Source organism: Pundamilia nyererei, unplaced genomic scaffold, assembly GCF_000239375.1.
Source record: "Pundamilia nyererei isolate P.nyererei 1_Seehausen unplaced genomic scaffold, PunNye1.0 scaffold00159, whole genome shotgun sequence".
NCBI lineage: Eukaryota > Metazoa > Chordata > Actinopteri > Cichliformes > Cichlidae > Pundamilia > Pundamilia nyererei.
This window is the reverse complement of record NW_005187560.1, coordinates 342,818-353,625: the sequence shown is the minus strand read 5'-3', so window position 1 is coordinate 353,625 and position 10,808 is coordinate 342,818.

Here is a 10,808-nt window from a genome sequence, read left to right as displayed (position 1 = left end):
ATAGATAAAATAGACGTGACAGTCAACACAAAACGGTTCAGACATTTTTCATTATGCATATTTGAGGAATAATTTTTCATTTCCAGGAAAAATTATTTGACGCAGTTCAGTGGGCGACATACTGGACTTAGAGGATGGAAACAAAGTCTTGAGCCTATCAATAGCAGATCAATAGTATCGATCCAATACCAGCATTGGTATCAATACTTTCAATATTTTGATTGATCTACCTTTCTATAGCAACCACATCAACATAATTTAATCAAACAGTGCAGTACACATTCAGAGAGAGTGTTACCTATGCTTTGTAGCTGCAATTTTCCAGTGGATGCTAAGCAGATAATATTGCAGGAAATCATAATGTTGCTGTTTTAAAAGGAAAATCCTCAAAGGATAACTTTCACTGAACGTGTGTGTAGTCGTGCGTTTAATCTGAGTGAAGTTAGTTGTTACAGAAAAAGCAGAAAACCCAAAGACAATTATAAAACAAATTCAATTACATTGAGAAAAAAGATCTCTAATGGCCACTTCAGTCTGGCTCCAAAAGGGAGTCAGTCTCCGTAGACCCTCATGTTAAAATGCCCATCTAAACATTACAAATCATGCTGGCATGGTAGAAAACATTTTGGTCTCTATTGATCGTTTACGTCAACTTAAGTTTTTTCTGTATGTGTGTGAATGTGCGCCAAAAGCAGGCAGCTGCCTGCTGTGCCAAACTTCAGCTTATTTACAAGCTGACTTATCAGATGAGTATTAGAACCTGCTTGGTGATACAGTCTCTTAGCAAATATATGAATCTGTGTGTTACACCTAGGGGTGGGCAACGTAGCCTCAAAACTTTAACATGATGTTTTAAAGCAATTTGTAATAATGGTATTTACAATGCTAAACTTTCATTTCTGTGATTGCAGCTGCAGGCAGCAGCCTTTATTATTACAAACAAAATGAGCATTTTCCATCATTCCATCCGGTGAGCTCTGGCACTGATGGCAGACTACCTAATTCAAAGTGTGAATCTATTGCCTCAAGGTGCCAGCAGCAGCAGCAGCAGCAACAGCATTATGGTGCAATGATATTGACATGGCACTATATTCAGTGACACAGCATAAGTCAAATGTAAGCACAAAAGTAGCTGGTAGGTTCTGTTTCCCTGGAAATTTTAAGTCAAAGTACAACAACTGTAATTTAACAATGTTAAAGTATCATTAATAACTAAACTTAAATTGGAAAATATTTCCGACCTTCGATGTTGCTGGATGCTTGTTGGATCTTTTTTGTATCCAGCTGCTTAAAGCCCATCTTTACCACCTTGTCACCTCATCAGTAATTTCCATCCACTATCTCTTCTTTCTATCACATGAAGTGAAACTAGCGAGCACTCCTGCGAAGACTGGTCAAGTCCCCTGCTAACTTTTGGGTCACATGTGATTAGCTGCTAGCACTTCCTCTTTAGATGCTTTCATAGCCTAGTTGTACTTGATAGTGTGTTTTCAGCCTTTAGCAGAAACACTTTTCTAGTACATTTTGTGGAGCATTGTGCTTTGTGGCCAAACAACTTAAATACCATTGAAGTAGCTCGCTTTTTAGCTACTGAATCATCAACTTAGGCTTACACGCTGGTCTCGCTCTCAGACATATCCGGGCTTGGGTCATTGCTGTGTGTTCTAGAGCTATATGACACTGTTTTATTATTTAAAAATTTATACCAGTGTTATCATGGGTTATATGACACAGCCCTAATTGCACCCATACAGTCATGGCTGCTATACAAGCTTGCTAACTTCCTAACATTTAGCACTTCAACCTCCCATCTGGCATCCAAATGTGAATTAGTGCCAACAGGTGATCAACAGTGGCTATGCCCAAACACGCTTTTATGTCCCTCTTCCCACATACAGCGAGGAGCAGGCACAGTCACTATAGAGCAGCGGTGTCAAACTCATTTTAATCACTTCACTTTACTTAGTTTGGTGTAACACAACATCAGTAATAGGCCTTCTGTTCTAATAGAATCTGATTTTTAATGCACAACTTTACTTTTATCCTATTTTACTCCATGTCTTCACTTGATTTTGTATTGCCATGAATTATTAATTTCATTTATATTTTCATTATTTTTCTTTCTGGTTTTTGCTAATATATTTGTCAGTAAGAAGACTGTAACGCTGACAATGATTCAGACCTCAGGCTTTCATGAAATCATGATGTGATTCATTGTCAAGGCAGTTTTCAAATACTGCAAAGCCATTTAGTAGGCCAGATTGGTCCTTTTGGCAGGCCCCCAGGCTGTTTGTTTGACATCCCTGCTAGAGGGGGAACACGGTAACAGAGAACAACTTCCAGCCAAAATATGAGAGCTGCTCATTCAGATGATGCCAAACTCAGCACTGCGCTTACAAGTTTGTGGTTGATCAGATGAATCGTTATCGAGATAGGTGAAGAACAGACGCACTGACGAAATATTAAATATCGCACTATCAGTTGTTGCTTACACAGTTCAACCATGATCCACCTTTGAAATCCCCCAACTGCTCGCGCCTTTGTTTCAGTAACTGAATGCCACGTCTGTGCCTTTGATGGTGACTGTACAGTGCAGGGGGAGCATTAGTATGTATTAGTTGGCAGATGGGCTCCAGTCCTCCCCTGGTGCTCCCTATGATGATGAGCCATGTTTCTGTTTATCAGACAGGACAACCTCAACTCTCTCCTCATCTGCTTTTGTCTCAATCACCCAGTTCTCTTTCTGCTGTCTTTATCTTTTTTTTCTATACTGACACCGTGCCACACATACGGTACCTCTTTCATGTCCATTCCTTTGGTGAGCACTGCCCCAGAGGAAATGTCTCCATCTTTACCATCAAATGCATGCATCAAGTATATATTTGCATGCATAACCCTTAGAAGTAGCTTTGGTTGCATGACAGCTTTGTAGCACGCCGGGGACAAGCCAGGACTACACTAACAACATGGTGCGTGGCATTAATTACCGTACACTCTTGATGCGCTGCGCCAATATCTGTCCCCTAAGATAAGTTGCAAAGTCTGCACAGTTGTGTACCACAGATGGTTGACTTGTGGTAAAAAATGCAATAAAGACAACTATGATAGCTTCTTTTGTCTAGGGTAAAAATATTGGCAACACTTTATATTAAAGTACACATACTCACTATTAACCGTTTTAAAGTTGCCTCTTCTTCACAAAAAACTGGAGGTCTGCTGAGATGCACAGGGTCTGTTCCCACTCAGAGGTGGAAGAACAAAGTCAGCAGGAGCAGAGCCATCTCCTTTATTAATGAGCCAGTTCAGAGATTTTCAAACACATCTATTAAAAGATTTTTCATCTAGTTACTTCAAGGCTAAGAACAAATGTACTGCCTAAACTTGCTGTGTGATTTTCAGCTGACAGGGCTTTTTTTCGGTGTTTGAAGGATCAAACAGATTTTCAAGCAGGTCTCTATGTATTTGTTATCATACTGAACGTGCGTGGGCTAATAAAAAACAGCAGTGGGATTGTTATGTGCAATGCTTCACCTCAGAACAGGGACGACGTATAGCATTGCTTTTTTACATAAGAGCAAACAGTATGTATTAACCTTTTTAACCCATTCCTGCTTAAGGGTTTGAACTACAGACATTTCTTTGTTCCTGTTAAATTGGAGAAATAGGTGCAGATCTGTTGGACCCTCGTTTGTCCTTATAAGCCACTGTCAGTATCAGCATGTTAAGTTGGTAAAAGTTTGGATCTTCCTCTTGGTAAATTGCCATGTGTATATATCTATCTGTTGTTATCTACCATCCTTCCTGGGCATGTTCAGAGCCATGTAGAGGTTGGCGGATTCAATTAAATATTGATAGTATCAATACCAACACCGGTATTGGTAGTGGATCGATACAAGCTCGATAGGACTGATACTTTGTTTCTATCCTCTAAGTTCAGTATGTATCCCAACTGAATTGTGTTAAATCAGTTATTCAGTTTGGAAATTATTGAGGTATGTTTTAGTTAAAACATGCATGCATAACATCTCCCCAACCGGTTGCAGCAGATGGCCCCGCCCCTCCCGAGCCTGGTTCTGCCGGAGTTTCTTCCTGTTAAAAGGGAGTTTTTCCTTCCCACTGTCACCAAAAGTGCTTGTTTATAGGGGGTCATATGATTGTTGTGTTTTTCTCTGTATGTATTATTGTAGGGTCTACCTTACAACATAATGTGCCTTGAAGTGACTGTTATTGTGATTTGGCGCTATATAAATAAAATGTAATTTAATTAAATGAAATCGAATGTCCTACGAAAAATGCCTGAACCTGTTTGTGTTGACTGTCACGTCTATTTTGTTTATAGCCTAAAGCACAAGAGAAGCTGACACAAAGTGCTTTGTAGATGACCAATTTACATCCCAGGTCTCCAAAAAAAAAAAAAAAAGGTTCCAAAGTCAATGAAAAGTTGAAATGTGTGTTTTGTTTGTGTTGTGTTGATTCATTATTGTGGAAAGTAAAAATCCCCTGGATTTAGTGGTGATTAAAATGTTTCAGAATTTGCAGGTTGATACTGGTTCATCTCATAAATCATGGCACACTGCTCTCCTCTGCGTAAGCTGCCTTTATAGGGTAAAAGTTATGGTATTGGTATCGGCAATACTAGAACCGTTATTTATTTGATATTGGATTGATACCAAACTCTGCAGTATTACACAGCACTTAGAGGCGTGTTACTGATTACGACACCCCAGTTGGCACCAATGGATGCTGTGGGAGCTAATCAAAACATTTGATTCAAAGGCATGTGCAACACACCCAAAGAGATTCTAAGTCTGACCAACCATCTCAGCCGTGGGCAAAAAAATGACAGTCAATAAAATTCTAAAAGATAATTTATTGACACAATAATCAAAAGATAAAAGATAAAACAGCCCAGTGTCCCATTTGCAAATCAAGTAAAAACACACAGTCCCAAGGCCAGAGCCAGCTATGCCACAATGCCAATTGTACTCCACACATCGACTTCAACAGGGTTAGCAGTTGTCCTCTGAGACCCACCACCCTGCAAGTAGATAGCCAGTGGTCACTCCAGCCTCTGCAACTCCGCTGCCTTTAGGCTGTGGCATATGCCCCTCCACAGAGGCCCTGGCCTGCACAGAGGGGCAAAATAACACAGCAGTGTTTGCAGTGTGGGCTATAAGTAGACTAGTGTATCAGTGCAATCATTTACACCTGTCTCTAATTAGTCCAACCACATTACAGCCATTGGCTCACCAAAAATGTGACACACACAACCACTCCCAACCCAGTGCAACTTCACACAATAATATGGAGCTGAATTAATACAGGTACATTAGTCTACCATGTTACACGTGGCTACTCTGGTTTGTATATACAAACTTGGAGAAAAGATGCAACTCATGAATACAAGCTGCAACAAGTTTCAATAACTTCGAGCACAATTAGTGATGAGGATATAACTTCCTGTGTTGAAGTTTTGTTTTGATATTAAAGTGTCAGTGCTGATGTAATCTACTGATGATGGTTTTAATTAATCTTCTTTTACTTTTGGTAATTAACCAGTCCTTAAGGGAAAAGTCTCACTAATGACCTATTATTATAATGTGATTAGGGTGCAGGGTGGATAATGCTAATTTTACTGTAATGGTTGAGAATATATGGGGTTCAATAAGAACTTTTCTCAAAATGATACTGTGTTTGCTGTCTTGTGATGTAAGGGTTATCACAAGGGACTGACAATTTGATCGTTCAAAGCCTACTTTTCAAACTAGCTTCTCAGTGTTTCTCCACAAAGTTAAATGCTGTCAGGTTCAAACAGATCTAAAACCGTCACAGTCACTGTGCTTCATTTAGGCATTTTTTGATTGTAGACTTTGAAGATTAGCAAAAGTAAGAAATCAGATGTGTTTCATGTAAAGTATGTCTGACTGACAGGCAGGTGAAAACATACTTTAACAACTTAAACACAGTGACATTGAAAAAACTAAATATGAAACGTTCCTTTGCATTTAAAATGGAAAGTTAAATTCAAAAGCATCAGAAAACCTTGAGTGTAATGGACATACCTTACTTTATCTAGTGTGCACACTTGTTTTTGGTGGCTGAAGCTCAGTATTCAAGTTGTTACTCAATGAAAAAAGCGATCTACTACACACTACTCATTAGGTTTCATGAATGTGGTACATTACTTTATTGCTCGCCAGAGAAAGTAAAATGTTTTATACTAATTGTTACTTTATTCCACAAAATGACCTGAAATGCACTGTTACATAACTACTAGTTAGCAAAATAAACCTTAGGCTACAGCTTAACACACAAACACAACACAGTTTGTGTTATAACAGTATAATCTTGCTTTTTCTGTCAGTTTGCATTTCACCGTCACACTCTTGTCCTTTTGCACAGTAAAAATGTTGTTCATATTTTCACTCTACAGAAAGTGTAGACCACGCTGTCATTTTCCTTGTCCTCCGCATCAACTGAAAACAGCTGATTGCAGTGCAAGTGAACTGAAAAACCTTTGTAACATGAGTAACAACACAATTATAACTGTAATTCAATTACTGAATATAGTACAGCATGGTGTTACATTACTGCTGTGCTGAAAAATGTAATGTGACCACAGTAAGACGTTAGTTTGGAGCGTGTTACACCCATCACTGCTAAAACTGATATTGCTCAATTTTTCTGTTAGTTCACAGATTTAATGACTCTTCCTTACTTGTACATCAGCTTTTGGTATTTACCATAAGAACTACGTTTAACTATTTTTAATGACATTTAATTAAATCATTTTAATTACATTTAAAGTGATCTCGCCTTGTTATTGCTGGTGGTTGTGTTTGCACAGGACTGCTTTAAACACCAATAGGTGAAGTTTATTTAAGTGCAAGTAAACATAATCACAGCTTTTGTGTGGCTGCTCTATGTGGTTGTCCTGGGAACTGGCACTGGTGAAACACACCTAACCACTTGTTAAAGTCACTGCAAGTAAAAGCTAAAACAATCTATGCAGTACAATGGCCAAATGAGAAGACATTTATTTTTATCATATCTCATCATATAATGTCGGGGTTTGAGAGGCACTGCTCTTGCGTGTCCGTCGACGTATATATGTGTAAATGTGGTATTTAGAAATGTTTGCATTTCATTATCCTGCAGGCCTTTGTACAGCACTCGTGTCATAATTTTACGCTCCCCCGTCTCACGCAGAACTGTAACAGCACCAGCGTGTGCACACGAGCGCTCATTTTCCCCACTCTTCACCCCTGTGACCCTCATGAGCAAACTGCTCTGCAGGTTTGCTACCCTTCCCCCGCTCTAAGCAGCAGGTAAACACCCCGGCTTTGAGTGATTATTCAGAGAATATCCTGACATGCTTCCCCAGGCTATGCTTGCAACAAGCCATATAGAGGCTGAACCCGTGGCCCAAACCTTCCCTCCATAACACACACTCACCACCCTCAGGGCTCTCACTTCCAACCACCTACACCGGTTAAAGGAGCAGGAAGTGGCCTGGTAACAAGTGTGTTACAAGTATGTGCTGCTCCCGCACTTCTGAGCAGCAAAGCAGCCAACAGTATACAGTGGGGAATACAGAGGCAGTCAATTATGACAGGAGAGCTAAATTAGCGTCATTCTGAGACAGATGGTGGATGTAGCTGCGGGTTGAAACATATGGACGTGCAAAAGCACAACGATTGGCCATCAACTCAAACACAACGTGCGCCACACTTCAAGCTCGTACACGCTCGCACATCTCTACACATGCATTAAAAAAGAAAGCACATACATGCACACAGTCGCCTTCTGTCACTTTGGTTACGAGTGCCTTAGGGCTTGAGAAATGTTGGGTGGACAGATGATGCAATAATGTCATATTATGGATCAGAGCAATAAATGTAGGCCACAGAGGCTGATATCTCTGGTTCTACTGTGAAAAACACACACCGAGAGAGTACGAGCAGCTGTGCGAGTGGAACCGCACGTGATATATGTGGCAGTAATCTTGAACCATCTGAAAATGAAAAGGGAGAAATGTGAGTTGGTTTCAAAGCTTGGGGCCAAGTTTTATATTTTATAATTGCAATCCTTTCTTCCCCCTCTTTCTACCATCACACCATTCTTTCGTCCTCACTTCTCCACCTCTCTTTATAAATCGTAATTGAGGGGAAGCGATGCTAATCTATGTGTGCCTCCATGATTGACACAAAAGCATTTCTCAGTCACGCACACACATGCACACTGCTAAAATAAACCGGACCTATATATGTCAGCGCGATTGAGTGCTTGCTGCACACTTTCAACATATACGGAGGAAAAAAGTGAGACGAGAGTCACAGTGCCTGCGATGAGCTTAGCATTCATATGCAGCGTGGCTAAATGGCAGGGATGCTGTGGATTGGCATGTACGTTCACGACAGCTCCAGCCAAGATGCCTGCGACTCTCGTTGGGGAACTGGAGATGATGTGTTAGCCTCAGGGCTGAAAGATGGGGTGGTACTCAGGCCTAATGGAAAAGTTCCTCAATGTACGCAGATACATGGCAGCAGAAGAGATCTGACATTTCTTACACCGCTTCAGGTATCCGAATACATCAGAATTCAGACTAAGACCCATGACATGTACATGACAAGAAGTAGGTGTTGGCTGACTGATGAAAGAACGGGGAACAGGGGATCCAGGGGAGGATAAACCCAGAAAAAAACTAGGTTTTCTTAGCTTTTTTAGTTATTGGAATGGATATCAACCTTTAAAGTGCTGCCATAAAACCTCATGACCTAAATTCATGCAATACATCAAAGTAGGAGGCATTAATGGTAATGGAAAACTGGTATCCGGATCTGATGTATGTTATGTGAATATGAGATTAACTTTTCTAATCTCTATAATTAGATATCTGCATATTCATGCAGAATCTGCAAGTGAGGGAGAGGTTGTGATAACTGTTTGTAGTGAGAATCTATTGACCAGTCGGGTTTTATATAAATAAAAGGAATTCGCATGATAAGGTGGGGCCAGGTTTCACAATGAACACACCCGAAACTCTGGCTGATTGGGACCCACACCCAGTTTCACACCTTGGCTCAGGCGATTAGAGGATCATCAGGGGGTCCTTTTGTCCCTCTGTGGGGGGTTACTCCCACTAGGTTTATATCTGGGACTCTCCACCATTTGACCTTAGAACTGAAGAAGCTTCTCGGATGAGAGGTGAAACGTCTTCAAGCAACTTAAAGAAGTCCAGACGCTTTTCTTTGCAAGCTCCTTTGACTACGATGACCTGGATGACTGAGAACCTTCACAGACATATCGCTATAACGTGGTTCACCTCACGCGGGCCTCGCTGTTTTGCTGATTTTTTTGTGCAATTTAGCATTTTTTTTGTTTGTTTTTTTAACAGCGCATTGTGTTCTGCATCCTGATTGACTGTAGACCATTGTCGATCAATCTCCTCCGTGTACTCTTGTACAGTACAGAGTGCATTCATCTTGTCAAATTTACATAAACCTTCAATCACTAGCAGTGTGACTCTGAAGTGCTGTACTGTGTGTTTGTAAGTTTTCTCCTCAACAAACACAACAATGATGACGAAACGTTTTGCACCGTCAAAGGCACCTGCGGTACCAACCAAAAGCCAGCAGAAGATGCTAACCATCGCACAAAAAGTTGGACTTCTGGACATGCTAAAGGAAGATAGAAGTTACTGTATTTATCGGATTATAAGGCGCATTAAGCGAAACAAAACAGTCAGATAAGTCAAACTTTACTCAACTCATACTTCTTGCTTCCTCTACTTCCGTACCATTGATTCATTAATGTTGAATTCTCTCGCAGCTGCTTTATTCCCATGTTCTGGACCAGAAAACAGGGTTTGATCTTTGGTTTCATTCTATAATACTGGACTTATTTTTCTACAAAGGTTTGAACTTTGAGAGTGTTTAAACAAGAGAGAAAAGTGTAAAAATGTTTGTGCCTGTCTGAGAAAAGTGTATAAAGTGTGTAGTGAGGGGTTTGGAGCCTTAAAACATCTATAATACTTGTAAAAAATAAAGCTGGCTACTTTGCGAATTTCACCTATTGCAGATTACTTTTAGAACGTAACTCTCGCGATAAACGAGGGACAACTGTACATATCTTTACAGCCTCTATGGATAACAATGTATGTTTTTTGGATTGTTTTTTAAATCACTTACATATCTGGATCCTGCAGTTAACCTCCTAAGACCCGACCCGAATGGCATGCATTTTTAATTTCTCTTTGATATTTGGGCTGATTGGGATCCGATGAATGTAAGAACAAAGAATCATCAGATTTTTTTTTAACCCAATTTTTGTTCCTAAAAAAAATGAGAGCCACGTATGAGGATATTCGTTTTAAATTTTGATGGAACAGTGGCAGCATAGTCCTCATAAGTGGATATCAGGCCCTTGTAGAGCAAAATTTAGTATTTTGGTCTAGACAACCCAAAATGTTGTCTAGACCAAAAAAAAAAGCAATTTTATCCCTTTTCCCCCCAATGTTTTTCAAAAGATCGAAGTTACATTCAATTAAAAAAACAAACAAACAAACAAATGTGGACGCCAGGTCCTTTGAAGTTAAGGGGCAAGGCCTCTTTGGTTGACAGGTGCTGTAGCTGATTGGTATCTGCTAGGTCTCATCTCTGGTCATTTGATTCGCTGTACTTAACTTTCAACCGTGTCTATGGTGTTTTCGCCATTAGGTGCAAATACTCATTCATTCATACAGTGGGGCAAAAAAGTATTTAGTCAGCCACCGATTGTGCAAGTTCCCCCACCTAAAATGATGACAG